Below are 16,054 nucleotides of genomic sequence, written 5' to 3'. Positions count from 1 at the left end.
AGTGCTAGGATTACAGGCATGAGCCACCGCGCCCGGCCTAGATATCTTTATATATTCTATATTTAGTAAGATTGATTCCTAGAATTAGAATTAGTGAATAGGATATGAGTGTTTTAAAGATTTCAAATATAGAATATCCAATTACTCTCTTGGAACTTGTACTAATTTATACTTTCATCATCAGCATATGGGCATTGAGACCATATATTAAACATTGGAACTATATGTATACTTGTATCTGGTTGTACATATTATTAAAGAGAACCAGAGCCAGACACTAAAGTGGTAAAGATATATTTTATTTTTAAAAATTGCAAAAAGGAAAAAAAGACCTTAGTATAGAATTGGGCTCAATTCTGAGTACAATAAAGACATGGGGGATTTATAGCCAAGCAGCAGAGTCTGGATGGAAAAATCACTAACAAGAGACATCAAGGATGAGGGGATTCTTGTTAAACTGATCTAACGGGATTCTTGCTGCGGTCAGGCCAGGATGATCAGAAAAGAATGGGAAATATTTCCTCTAAATTGACTTAACAGGATTCTTGCTAAAACCAGGCTATGCACGTCCGGGAATGATGAGGGCCAAGATCAAGCCACAGTTGACAAGAGGGCTTAGAGGAGCCTGACTGAAGTCTGGTCAAAGAAGGCATGTTGTTAATTCATATATTTAAGTACTCCCTATTTTCTCTCCCTTTGCATGCTAGATTTTACTTTATCACTTCCTTACTTTAGCTGCCCTTAAGGCAGTTTCTCCAAAGAGGAAGCTGCCATGGAACTTCTACTTTTTTCTTTGACTGATGTGGTTTAAAAAGAGAGCAAGCCACCACACCAAATTTATAGGCACTGCTGGGACCTATACTGCTCATACTTAAACAGAGAAGTCACTTTTAAAAATATGGATTTAAAGATAATGTGAAGATGAGAATTGAGTAATATGAATTTCTAAACTCTTAAACACTGTTATACTTGTCTTTAAATATTTTTTAAAACTTTCTTTAGCATAGATATACAGCAATGAGCCTTCATCTTCTGCCCTTTAGCTTCGACCCTGCCCAAGATTGGGGAAGCCTAATAGTTATATACTAGACTATTTCACTTACAGAGAGTAGCTATCTTCTGCCAGTTCACTGTGTCCCATGACCATTGACCTGATACTTTTCATGGCACACTATAGTCTGGCATGTTCTCAGTTCAAGTTTACTTCGTTATGATCCTGAAATGTATGTATTATATAGCTACATGTTTGATGAGGAAGCTGAGAGTCAAAGTTAAGTAATTTGCTCAAGTTTACACTGTTAGTAAGTGAAAGAAGTGAGTTAAACCCAGGCAGTCTCTCTTCTTTATAACAATGGCTCTCCTGGTGTGCATTTGAATGTCCACACTGTAACAACCAATTGGTGCTTTTAGTCAGCTCTCCACAGTGTTTCTGGGACACAGTCAAAGTTTGAGAACCACTAAGTTGTGCCATGCTGCTTCTCTTTGCCCTTTTGACATCCTATCCCTGGTAAAGCACTTGTCGAAAGGCATTTATTCACTCTCATTCACCGTATCTTGGGATGTTGGGACCAAAAATTTCCCAGTTTTCTAATGCTGACATTGCTACACAGCCTTCCCTCAGTAACATTTGAGATGTCTGACATTCATTTATACCAATTTTGCTCGTACCATCTTCATCCTTAGACTTCCTCTATAACCCCTGAGGACGTGAGCCTTGGCCCATAGTCTTTAAGTGCATTTGAATGTCTAACACTCTGCCCACAAAATTCTTTAACCAATTCTATTCCACCAATTTTAACAAGTCGTCCATACAGACATACCCTGGGCCTTACCAAGTAGAATTGCTCTATCCCCTAATTCCTGTCCTTTGGCCACAACAGTCTCCCTTCTACTTCTTAAGCTCTTCGCTGTCCCTGCTGCTTAATCTTTTCTCCATATTTATAGTGACTTTCATACTTCTCATTATCTTATTCTCTCAGCCCAGCATCCCCAGTCCCAAGCTGTCTTTATATCTTTATCTAGCCTGGAAGCCAATAATCAAAAACCACAAGTATGTTCACACAAAAATCTTCAGTACTCTTAGGATCTTCCTATGAGTTAACTTAGCCAATCCTTGATTTAAAAAATAGTTGTTTTAGTTTAAGTAAAACTACAGAAAATAGGAAAACTATGCTGTGGGCATCATCAGTTTGTTGTTGCTCAGTAATATTTTAAATCAGATCCTCTTATTTTGAGCAGTGGTTTATACAAACACTTTGCAATCCTCAGGCCACCTACCCACTCTGGAGACCCTGTCTCTTGTAGTTCAGGTTTATTAAACTTCTCATCAGACACAAAATGCCAGGTTCCTCAGTTACCCAGTGTTTTTGTTCCTTTTGACTGGAATGCCATTTGATTACTTATTTCTCTATCAAACCCCTGCTTCTCCTTCAAGGCCCAACTCATATGTTACCTTTTCTATGTTGTATTTTCTGACTCCCATAAGAATCGCCTTTCCTCTTGGTTCCCTTATTTCCTTTTCACACATGTCTTTCTTTCCCACCAAATTGTGAGGCAGTGGTAGTCATCATATTACATTTCTACTGCCTTTCCCTCTGTATTAGTAGACTGGGTGGTTTAAACAACAGAATTTATTTCTGACTATTTTGGAGGCTGGGAAGTCCCATACAACCATCTGGGTGATGGCCGATTCAGTTCCTAATGGGGGCCCCCTTCCTGGCCTGTAGATGATCAACTTCTCGCTGTGTACTCACAAGGTAGACAGACTGAGCTCTAGTCTCTTCCTCTTCTTATAAGGAAACTAATGCTGTATAGAGGCTCTACCCACATGACCTCATCTGAACCTAATTTCCTCTCAAAGGCCTCACCTTAGGGATTCGGGTTTCAATGTAGGAATTTTTAGAAAGACACAAACATTGAGTTCATAACACCCTCTAATACAGAATCCCTACCTCAAATCATATTAAGAAAAGTACTTGAATAAGATGTGCTCTAGAGATGAGCCACTTGTAAGAGCTCAATCCTTAAATCTGTGCTAACAGGGCTGGGTATGGTGGCTCATTCTTGTAAACCTAGCACTTTGGGAGGCCAAGGTGAGAGAATCTCTTGAGCCCAGGAGTTCAAGACCAGCCTAGGCAATATAGTGAGAACCCATCTCCACAAAAGAAAAAAAAATTTTTTTTTTTTAATTAGCTGGGCGTGATGGCATGTGTCTGTAGTCTCAGCGACTTGGAAGGCTGAGACGGGAGGATCACTTGAGCCCCAGAGGCAGAGATTGCAGTGAGCTGAGATCACATCACTGCACTCCAGCCTGGGTGACACAGCAAGACCTTGTCCCTAAATAAATAAATACATCTGAGATATCTCATGCTAGAGCTACTAGTCACATGGGATTGCTGAGCACTTGAAATGTGGCTAGTCTAAATTGAGATGTGCTCTAGATGCAAAATATACTTCAGATTTTAAAGACTTGGTATGAAACAAAGAATGTTAAATATCTCCTTAATAGTTTTTATGTTGATTACAAATTGAAATATTTTGGATACATTAAATAATAGAATTTACTTACTTCTTTTTACCTTTTTAATGTAGCTAAAAGAAAATGTGAAATAAAATGTGTGGCTTATGTTTCTATTATACAATGCTGTTTTAAATAAAAAGTACGTAATGCTCAGTATAGCTATAGTGATTAACACAAAAGTATAGGCTGAAAGAGCTTAGGAATATTTCTAACTGGGAAAGTGGTGTATAAATTTATATTAAGAATATTCTGTTTTTATAATTCTTCAAACTATCTGGTAAATTTAAGTTTCTTGTCTATATGAGATTATAACTAAAAAGTAGGTGATACAGGAACAGAAAACCAAACACGGCATGTTCTCACTCATAAATGGGAGTTGAACAATGAGAACACATGGACACAGGGAGGGGAACATCACACACTGGGGCCTGTCAGAGGGTGGGAGGCAAGGGGAGGGAGAGCATTAGGACAAATACCTAATGCATGCGGGGATTAAAACATAGAATTTGATGGGTTGATAGGTGCAGCAAACCACCATGGCACATGATTACCTATGTAACGAAACTGCATGTTCTGCACATGTATCCCACACTTATATAAAATGAAAAAAAGTAGGTGATAATGCCACTTTGCCTCATTATCAGGAGACTCTATAAAATTCTGTACTAATATATACTTTTATAATAATTAAAATATAGGCATCCTCATTTTCCAAGTATTCACATTCAAGTCACCACCTGTACAAGGTAGCATAGGGCACCAAAAGTAGTCATAACACACACACAAATTTACTAACAAACTTATACAATTACTTTCTATATAATTACAATGAATCCTTGTAGGAAGAGTCAACATCTTTGTAGGTTTCTTATTAATTATACAGTGCTGTTAATGTCCAATAATACAAGGCAAATGTGATATAATAAATCAATTGCAAAATGACATCACAATTCTTGCAAGAGATTCAGGATTTTAGAAATTCGAAACCTGTTGACAAACAGCTGACTAGAATTAAACCAATTAACATTTGAAGGAGAGCAAACAAAATAATAACTCCAGTAGTCCTTAAAAAGAGAATAATTTAGGCCAGGTACGGTGGCTCATACCTGTAATCCCACCACTTTGGGAGGCCGAGGTGGGTGGATCACGAGGGCAGGAGATTGAGACCATCCTGGCTAACACAGTCAAACCCTGTCTCTACTAAAAATACAAAAAATTAGCCAGGCATGGTGGTGCATGCCTGTAATCCCAGCTACTGGAGAGACTGAGGCAGGAGAATTGCTGAACCCAGGAGGCGGAGGTCGCAGTGAGCCAAGATAGCACCTTTGCACTCCAGCCTGGCGACAGAGCGAGACTCCATCTCAGAAAAAAAAAAAAAAAAAAAAGAATAATTTAAATGTTAAATGATATTTTGAAAATCAAATGTGAAGTGAAAAATGCTGTTCTGTGTTATCACATAATTTTGCTAAAAATAATGCTGACATCCCCAATCAACACTCATTTTTTCTCTAAAAATTAATCCGTAGTTGCAAATGTTAGTTAAGAATTTGTTAAATACGAGAGAGAAATGAACTCAGTTTCTAAATTTTTATTTTATTTCTTGCAGAGATGTCTCACTGTTGTTCATGCTAGTCTTGAACTCCTAGGCTTCAGCAATCCTCCCACCTCAGCCTCCCAAAGTGTTGGGATTATGGGCATGAGCCACTGTGTCTAACCATTTTTATTAAAAACAATTTTTTAAAATAATTTCTCCCACATTGTATTTTGAATTTCTTGTCCCCATTTAAAGTATATTTGCTTTGTTAATCTTGCTAGCAGTCTATCAAACTTTTTATTCTTTCAAAGAGTCAACTTTTGGTTTCACTGATTCTTTGTATGGATTTTGGGGTCTCAATTTCATTACTTCTTTTCTTCTGCTAGTTTTGGGGTTAGCGCTTATTTTTTTAGTTTCTCTAGGTGCAATGTCAAATTGTTGATTTGAGATCTTTCTAGCTGTTTGATGTAGGCATTTAGTGCTATAAAATTTCCCCTTAATGTGTTTTTGCTGCATCCCAGAGATTGTGGTATATTGTGTCTCTGTTTTATTCAAAGAATTTATTTCTGCCTTAATTTTGTGGTTTACCCAAAAGTCATTTAGGAACAAGTTAATTTTCATGTAATTGTGTAGTTTTGAGTGATCTTCTTGGTACTGAGTGATCCTGTTGGTATTGATCATTATTTTTATTCTACTGTGATTTGAGAGTATGATTGGTATAATTTTGATTTTTTGGAATTTATTGAGACTTTTCTTTATGGCCAAGCATGTGGTCAATCTCAGAGTGTGTTCTGTGTGCAGATAAAAAGAATGTATGTTCTGTGGCAGATGGGGGAAAGATTCAGTAGGTATCTATTCAGTCTAATTGGTTAAATGTTGAATTTAAGTCCAGAATTTGTCAGTTCTCCACCTTCATGATTTGTCTAATGCTGTCAGTGGGATGTTATTGTGTAGCCATTAAAATCTTATTTTTAGGTCCAGAAGTACTTGTTTTATGATTCTGGGTGCTCCAATTAATTTTGGGTGTGAATATATTTAGGATAATTAAATCTTCTTGTCAAATTGAACCCTTTATCATTATGTAATGCCCTTCTCCTTTTTTACTGTTGTTGATTTAAAGTCTGTTTTAGTTCATATAAAAATAGCAACCCCTCCTCTGTTTTGTTTTCTGTTTGCATAATAAATCTTTCTCTATATCCCTTTGCTTTGAGCCTATGAGTGTTGTTCCATGTTAGATGGATCTCTTGAAGACACCGGTTGGATGAGTCTTGTTTTTTTCATCCAACTTGCCACTCTTTGCCCTTTATGCAGAACATTTAGAAGGTTTACATTCAAAGTTAATATTGATATGTAAGGCTTTGAAACTATTGTGAAGTTGTTAGCTGATTGCTTTGTGGTCTCTGTTGTGTAGTTGCTTTATAGGGTCTGAGGGCTGTATACTTAAGTGACTTAAGTGTGTTTTTGTGGTAGCAGATATCATTCTTTTTGTTTTCATGTTTAGAACTCCCTTAAGGATCCCTTGTGGGGGAGGGGCAAAGATGACTGAATAGAAACAGCTCCAGTCTGCAGCTCCCAGTGAGACCAATGCAGAAGGTGGGTGGATTTCTGTATATCCAACTGAGGTAACCAGTTTATCTCACTGGGACTAGTTAGGCAGTGAGTGCAACCTACTGAGAGCAAGCAGAAGCAGGGTGGGGCATTGCTTCACCTGGGAAGTGCAAGGAGCCAGGACCTTCCCTCCCCCAGCCAAGGGAAGCCATGAGGGACTGTGCTACCCAGCCTGGTAGTATCTTTTTCCCACGTTTTTTGCAATCTACAGATCAGGAGATTCCCTCGTATGCCTGTACCACCAGGGTCCTGGGTTTCAAGCACAAAACTGGGCGGCTGTTTTGGGCAGACACCGAGCTAGCTGCAGAAGTTATTTTTGCACCCTAATGGTGCCTGGGAACCCCAGCAAGACAGAACAATATGCTCCCCTGGAAATGGGGCTGAAGTCAGGAAGCCAAGTGGTCTTGCTCAGCAGGTCCCACTCCCACAGAGTCCAGCAAGCTAAGAACCACTGGCTTGAAATTCTCACTGCCAGCACAGCAGTATGGAGTAGAATTGGGAGGATTGAACTTGGTGGGCAGAGGGGCATGCACCATTACCAAAGCTTTAGTAAGCAGTTTTCCCCTGACAGTGCGAAGGAGACTGGGAGGTGTGGACTGGGTGGAATTCACCACAGTGCAGCAAAGTGGCTGTGACCAGACTGCTTCTCTAGATTATTCCTCACTAGGCAGGGCATCTCTGAAGGAAAGGCAGCAACCCCACTCATGGGCTTACCAATGAAACTCTCATCTCCCTGGGACAGAGCACCAGTGCAGAGGGGCGGCTGTGGGCGCAGCTTCAGTAGACTCAATCTTTCCTGCTGCTGGCTCTGAAGAGAGCAGCTGATTCTGACAAGGGGGATTCTTCCAGCATAGTGCACCAGTTCTGCTAAGAAACAGACTGCCTCCTCAAGCGAGTCTCTGACCCCTGTGCCTCCTGACTGGGAGAGACCTCCCAACAGGGTTGATAGACATTTCTTACAGGAGAGCTCTGGCTGGCATCAGGCTGGTACCCCACTGGGACAAAGCTTCCAGATGAAAGAGCAGGCAGCAATCTTTGCTGTTCTGCAGCCTCCACTGGTGATACCCAGACGAACAGGGTCTGGAGTGGACCTCCAGCAAACTGCAGCAGACCTGCAGAAGAGGGGCCTGTTAGGAGAAAAGCTAATAAACAGAAAGCAATAACATCAACATCAATAAAAAATACCCCCACACAGAAACCCCATCCAAAGATCATCAGCCTCAAAGATCAAAGGTAGATAAATCCATGAAGATGAGGAAAAACCAGTAAAAAATGCTGAAAATTCCAAAAACCAGAATGCCTCTTCTTCTCTAAATGATCACAATTCCTCTCCAGCAAGGGCACAAAACTGGATGGAGAATGAGATTGATGAATTGAAAGAATTAGGTTTCAGAAGGTGGGTAATAACAAACTCCTCTGAGCTAAAGAAGCATGTTCTAACCCAATGCAAGGAAGCTAAGAACCTTGATAAAAGGTTACAGGAACTGCTATCTAGAATTATCAGTTTAGAGGGAAACATAAATGACCCGATGGAGCTGAAAAACACAGCATGAGAACTTCATGACGCATACACAAGTATCAATAGCTGAATTGATCAAGCAGAAGAAAGGCTATTAGAAATTGAAGATCACCTTACTGAAATAAGGCATGAAGGCAAGATTAGACAAAAAAGAATAAAAAGAAATGAACAAAGCCTGCAAGAAATGTGAGACTATGTGAAAAGATCAAACCTACAATTGATTGGTGTACTGGAAAGTGATGGGCAACATGGAAGCAAGTTGGAAAATACACTTCAGGATATTATCCAGGAGAACTTCCTCAGCCTAGCAAGACAGACCAACACTCAAATTCAGGAAATACAGAGCACACCACTAAGACACTCCTCAAGAAGAGCAACCCCAAGACACATAATCATCAGATTCTCCAAGGTTAAAATGAAGAGAAAAATGTTAAGGGCAGCCAGAGAGAAAGGTCAGGTCACCTACAAAGAGAAGCCTATCAGACTAACAGTGGATTTCTCTGCAGAAACCTTACAAGCCAGAAGAGAGTGGGGCCAATATTCAACATTCTTAAAGAAAAGAATCTTCAACCCAGAATTTTCATATCCAGCCAAACTAAGCTTCATAAGTGAAGGAGAAATAAAATCCTTTCCAGAAAGGAAAATGCTGTGGGATTTTGTCACCACCAGGCCTGCCATACAAGAGCTACTGAAGAAAGCACTAAATATGGAAAGGAAAAACCAGTACCAGACACTGCAAAAACACACCAAAATATAAAGGATCGATAACACTATGAAGAAACTGCATCAACTAATCAGCAAAATAACCAGCTGGCATCATAATAACAGGATCAAATTCACATGTAACAATATTAACCTTAAATGTATATGGGATAAATGCCCCAATTAAAAGACACAGACTGGGAAATTGGATAAAGAGTCAAGATCCGTCAGTGTGCTGTATTCAGGAGACCTATCTCACATGCAAACACACACACAGGCTCAAAATAAAGAGATGGACGAATATTTACCAAGCAAATGAAAAACAGAAAAAAGCAGGGTTGCAATCCTAGTCTCTGATAAAACAGACTTTAAACCAATGAAGACAAAAAAAAAAAAAAAAAAGACAAGGGCATTACATAATGGTAAAGGGATCAATGCAACAAGAAGAGCTAACTATCCTAAATATATATGCACCCAACACAGGAGCACCCAGATTCATTAAACAAGTTCTTAGAGACCTACAAAAAGACTTAGACCCCCACACAATAATAGTGGGAGACCTTAACACCCTGCTATCAATATTAGACAGATCAACAAGACAGAAAATTAACAAAGATACCCAGAAGTTGAACTCAGTTCTGGAACAAGTGGACCTGATAGATATCTGCAGAACTCTCCACCCCAAAACAACAGAATATACATTCTTCTCAGCACCACATGGTACCTACTCTGAAATTGACCACATAATTGGAGGTAAAACACTCCTCAGCAAATGCAAAAGAATGTAAATCATAACAGTCTCTCAGACCACAGTGCAATCAAGTTAGAACTCAGGATTAATAAACTCACTAAAAATCGCACAACTACATGGAAATTGAACAACCTGCTCCTGAATGACTACTTGGTAAATAATGAAATTAAGGCAGAACTAAAGAAGTTATTTGAAACCAATGAAAAAAAAGAGACAACATACCAGAATCTCTGGGACACAGCTAAAGCAGTGTTAAGAGGGAAATTTATAGCACTAAATGTCCACATCAGAAAGCTGAAAAGATCTGAAATCAACACCCTCACATCACAATCAAAAGAACTAAAGAAGCAAGAGCAAACAAATTCAAAAACTAGCAGAAGACAAGAAATAACTAAGATCAGAGCAGAACTGAAGGAGATAAAGACATGAAAACCCATAAAAAAATCAATAAATCCAGGAGTTGTTTTTTTGAAAAGATTAACAAAATAGACCACTAGCTAGACTAATGAAGGTAAGAGAGAAGAATCAAATAGACACAATAAAAAATGATAAAGGAAATATCACCACTGATCCCACAGAGATACAAACTACCATCAGAGTGCACTATAAAGACCTCAACACAAATAAACTAGAAAATCTAGAAGAAACTGATAAACTCCTGGACACATACACCCTCCCAAGACTAAACCAGGAAGAAGTCGAATTTCTGAATAGACTAATAACAAGTTCAAGTGCTGAAGTTGAGGCAGTAATTAATAGCTTACCGATGGTTGGGGGGGGCAGGGGGGTGGTGTAGGGAAGCCCAGGATCAGACAGATTCACAGCTGAATTCTATGAGAGGTACAAAGACTAGCTGGTAACATTCCTTTTGAAAGTATTCCAAACAATAGAAAAAGAGGGAATCCTCCCTAACTTATTTTATGAGGCCAGCATCATCCTGATTCCAAAACCTGGCGGGGACACAACAAAAAAAGAAACTTTCAGACAAATATCCTTGATGAACATTGATGTGAAAATCCTCAATAAAATACTGGAAAATTGAACCCAGCAGCACATCAATAAGCTTATCCACCATGATCAAGTCAGCTTCATCCCTGGGATGCAAGGCTGGTTTAACATATACAAATCAATAAATGTAATCCATCACATAAAGAGAACCAATGACAAAAACCACATGATTTTCTCAATAGATGCAGAAAAGCCTTTGAAAAAATTCAACACCCCTTCATGCTAAAATCTCTCAATAAATTAGGTATTGATGGAACATATCTCAAAACAGTAAGGGCTATTTATGACAAACCCAAAGCCAATACCATACTGAATGAGCAAAAACTGGAAGCATTCCCTTTGATAACTGGCACAACACAAGGATGCCCTCTCTCACCACTCCTATTCAACACAGTATTGGAAGTTCTGGCCAGGGCAGTCAGGTAATATAAAGAAATAAAGCATATTCGAATAGGAAGAGAGGAAGTCAATTTGTCTCCATTTGCAGATGACATGATTGTATATTTAGAAAACCCCATTGTGTCAGCCCCAAAACTCCTTAAGCTTATAAGCCACTTCAGCTGTCTCAGGATACAAAATCAATATGCAAAAATCACAAGCATTCCTATACACCAATAATAGACAAGCATAGAGACAAATCATGAGTGATCTCCCATTCACAATTGCTACAAAGAGAATAAAACATCTAGGAATACAACTTACAAGGGATGAGAAGGACCTCTTCAAGGAGAACCACAAACAGCTGCTCAAGGAATTAAAGAAAGACACAAACAAATGGAAAACAATTCCATGCTCACAGATAGGAAGAATCAATATTTTGAAAATGGCCATATTGCCCAGAGTAATTTGTAGATTCAATGCTATTCTCATCAAGCTACAATTGACTTTCTTCGCAGAATTAGAGAAAACTACCTTAAATTTCATATGGAACAAAAACAGTGCCCATATAGCCAAGGCAATCCTAAGCAAAAAGAACAAAGCTGGAGGAATCATTCTACCTGACTTCAAACTATACTACAGGGCCACAGTAACCAAAACAGCATGGTACTGGTACCACAACAGACCAATGGAACCAATGGAACAGAAAAGAAACCTCAGAAATAACATCACACATCTACAACCATCTAGTCTTCAACAAACCTGACAGAAACAAGCAATGGGGAAAGGATTCCTTATTTAATAAACGGTGTTGGGAAAACTGGTTATCCATATGCAGAAAACAGAAACTGGACCCCTTCCTTACACTTTATACAAAAATTAACCCAATATGGATTAAAAACTTAAATGTAAAACCCAAAACTATAAAAGCCCTAGAAAAAGGCCGAGGCAATACCATTCAGCATATAGACATGGGCAAAGACTTCATGACTAAAACACCAAAAACAATGGCAACAAAAGCCAAAATTGACAAATGGGATCTAATTAAATTTAAGAGCTTCTGCACAGCAAAAGAAACTATCAGAGTGAACAGGCAACCTACAGAATGGGAGAAAATGTTTGCAATCTATCCATCTGACAAAGGTCTAACAAGGAACTCAAATAAATTTACAAGAAAAAAGCAAACTCATCAAAAAGTGGGCAAAGGATATGAACAGACACTTCTCAAAAGAAGATATTTATGTGGCAAACAAACATATGAAAAAAAAAGCTCATCATCACTGATCATTAGAGAAATGCAAATCAAAACCACAGTGAGATACCATTTCATGCCAGTTAGAATGGAGATCATTAAAAAGTCAGGAAATAGATGCTGGAGAGGGTGTGGAGAAATAGGAACACTTTTACACTATTGGTGGGAGTGTAAATTAGTTCAACCATTGTGGAAGACAGTGTAGTATTCCTCAAGGATCTAGTACCAGAAATACCATTTGACCCAGCAATCCCATTACTGTGTATATACCCAAATGATTATAAATCATTTTGCTATAAAGACACATGCACACACAAGTTTATTGCAGCACTATTTACAATAGCAAAGACTTGGAACCAACCCAAATGCCCATCAATGATAGACTAAAATGTGGCACATATACACCATGGAACACTATGCAGCCATAAAAAAGGATGAGTTCATGTCCTTGGCGGGTACATGGATGAAGCTGGAAGCCATCTTCCTCAGCAAACTAACACAGGAACAGAAAACCAAACACCGCATGCTCTCACTCATAAGTGGGAGTTGAACAATGAGAACACATGGACACAGGGAGGGGAACACCACACACTGGGGCCTGTCCTGGGGTAGAGGGCAAGGGGAGGGAGAGCATTAGGACAAATACCTAATGCATGTGGGGCTTAAAACCCAGATGACAGGTTGATAGGTACAGCAAACCACCATGGCACATGTATTGCTATGTAACAAGCCTGCATGTTCTGCACATGTATCCCAGAACTTGAAGTAAAAAAAAAAAGAAAAAAAAAAAAAGATCTCTTCTAAGGTTGGTTTAGTAACAAATTCCCTTGTTGTTTGTTGAGAAAAGATTTTATTTCTCCTTCGTGTATGAAGCTTAGTTTGGTGGGATATGAAATTCTTGATTGGAATTTCTTTTAAGAATGCTGAAAATAGGCTCCCAAATCTCTTCTGGCTTGTAAGTCTGAGAAGCATGTTAGCTTGATGGGGTTTGCTTTGTAAATAATCTGACCTTTTTCTCTAGCTGCCTTTGAGATTTTTTTCTTCAGTATTGACCTTGGACAATATGGTGACATATACCTTGGTGAAGTTCATTTTGTATAGTATCTCACAGGTGTTCTCTGGATTTCTTGTATCTGGATGTCTGCCTCTCTAGCAAGATTAAGAAAGCTTTGTTGAATTATTCTCTTAGGCATGTTTTCCAGTTTAATTTTTCTCCTTTCTCAGGAATGCTAATAATTCATAGGTTTGGCAGCTTTACATAATCCCATATTTCTTGAAGACTTTATTCATTTTTAAAAATTCTTTTTTCTTTATTTGTCTGATTAGTTTGAAAGACTGGTCTTCAAGCTCTAAAATTCTTTTATCAGCTTGGTCTTGTCTATTGATAAAAGCTTCCATTTCACTTTGAAATTCCTTTAGTTTGTTTTTCAATTCTGGAATCTCTGACTGATTTCTATATAAAGATGCTTATCTCTTCCTTCATTTCCTGGAATGCTTTCAAAGTTCTTCTGTGGTGATTTTTAACCTTGCCTTCAATCTTGAACTTCCTTGCAATCTATGCTTTGAATTCTTTATCTGTAGTTTCTGAGTTTCCATTTTAATTAGAGACCACTAGAGGAGAGCTAGTGTGATGCTTTGGTGGTATCACTCCATTCAGATTTTTCTTGATGCCAGAATTCTTGCACTGGGTCCTTCACATCTAAAGATGCTGGCACTTCTGATTTTCATAATTCTTTTCATGTGGGTAGGATTTATTTTTCTTTCTTTCCCTATGATTTTTTTCCCCCCTTTTCCTTCCCCTCCAACCTAGGGGGTGTGACTGTAGAGAATGTTGGATAGGGTGTTTTGACTTTGCTTCTACAACCCTACGCACTTTTGTCAGTAGGTTTTATATTACACTTTGTGGTTCAAACTTCAAGCCAGTAGATAGCATGTATGGGTAGATTTAGTCATTCATGAGTTAAACTTGTTAGGCATCTAAATTTGTAAGTCATCTGAGTGTTTATATTATGGGGGGAATACATGATGTAAAAAGTCCAAGAGATAATGCAGGCCATATAGTGTGATAACATTGAATTAATATTTATATTATTCAGCTAGCTATACATTTTTAGCTTAATTTCACACTTCTGAGAAACATTATTTTGAACTTGCTCAACTCAAAGGAAATGGTGGTTTCAACAGCAGTTTTGCTGTTTCCTTTGAACATTTTGATTGCCAATTTTTTTTCCTGTTTTCTTTTTGCAGTTTCTTTGCTAAAATAGCTTTTTAAAAAATGTCCTGTCATCAGTGGCTCCAATGACAGCTTTTTTTTTTTTTTTTAACATACTGAGAAAATTATTCAATTTTTAAAATTATACATACATATATTCAAATAAAAATAAATTTTAAGAAAATAATGTTTTAAAAAGTTGTAATGCATTACCATTGCTATGAGTAAAATACAGTTGTTTATCTCTGACCCAGAGGTCTTGTATTTTCTTTCCTTGAAAGTGTTACTAACTTGTTAGCTTGCAATTAGGATAAAATCTTAGACCCTTTACAATTCTTAACATGAGGCTATTCAGAATTGTTCTTTATTGTCATGTTTGTTTTCGAAATTCATTCAAGAATTTGTCCATTTCATCTAAATTGTTGAATTTATTAACAAAGTTATTCACCTTCTTATTCTTTAAATTTCTCTAGGACTTCTAGTGGTGTCCCTTGTTTTATTCCTGATATTGGTAATTTTTGTTTTTTTCTGTTTTTCTCTTGATCACTCTTACTAGGGGTTACTAATTTTATTAACCCAACATAGGTAGACTCAGACAGGATCCCTTGGGACTGCCAGTTGCAAGGAGACTTAACAATTTAGGTAAAGGTCAGAGCTAGGAAAGCTGAACCAGAGAGAGAGAAAGGATTAAGAAACATTCAGCCAGATCAGAAACCAACCATGCAATTTACCAATAGGTAGTGTCTGAGATCATTTGAAATCTAAAATTAAAGTCAGCAAAGACAATCACACATGGGAAAAAGAAAGCTGCTACTGATCGTCCTTTTTGTGAGGAAAACATCTGTCACTGATGAAATCATAATTTACAACTTCATTAATAGGTGTGGAGATGTAGTCATACTTTGATTTAAAACAAAACAAAGAAAAATAGGACAAAAATATATACTGCTTATTAAAAAGATGTTATCTGCTTCTGTTGCACTTCTAAGATATGCCAATATTTAATCACTAACAAACACGATTGACTTTCATAGGCTTGCTTAAGCAGTATGATTTATTTTTGTTTCTTTCCCTATAATTTTTTTTCCCCGTTTCCTTCCCCTCCACCCTAGGGTGTGTGACTGTAGAGAATGTTGGATAGGGTGTTATGGCTTTGCTTCTACAGCCTATGCACTTTTGTCAGCAGGTTTTATATTAGGCTTTGTGGTTTAAGCTACAAGCCGGTAGATAGCATTCATGGGTAAGAGCTGGCTGCAGCCAATGTAGCTAGGTATATACATGATCATTGTTTACCGGGAGAAACTCTGTTGCCTCAGGCAATAGGCTGATTGGCAGAGTACACAGTGGTCTGAGCTCCCTGCTTAGTGTCTGGAAGTGGGGAAAGATGGGTGGGGCCAGAATGGGAAGGTCTGCCTACAGTTTCCCCAATGGCAGACACAAGAACCAGTGTGAAAAGAAACAAGCTGTTTCAAGTTTCACTGTTTCAAAGTTGTTTTCCAAGGGAGAAACCAAACATGAGAGAACATATATTAGTTGCACAAAAACTCATCTACAATAACTTAATTACTAT

The sequence above is a fragment of the Chlorocebus sabaeus genome, chromosome 11 (genome assembly GCF_047675955.1).
Source record: "Chlorocebus sabaeus isolate Y175 chromosome 11, mChlSab1.0.hap1, whole genome shotgun sequence".
NCBI classification, from domain to species: Eukaryota; Metazoa; Chordata; class Mammalia; order Primates; family Cercopithecidae; genus Chlorocebus; species Chlorocebus sabaeus.
This window is presented reverse-complemented; position numbering follows the sequence as displayed.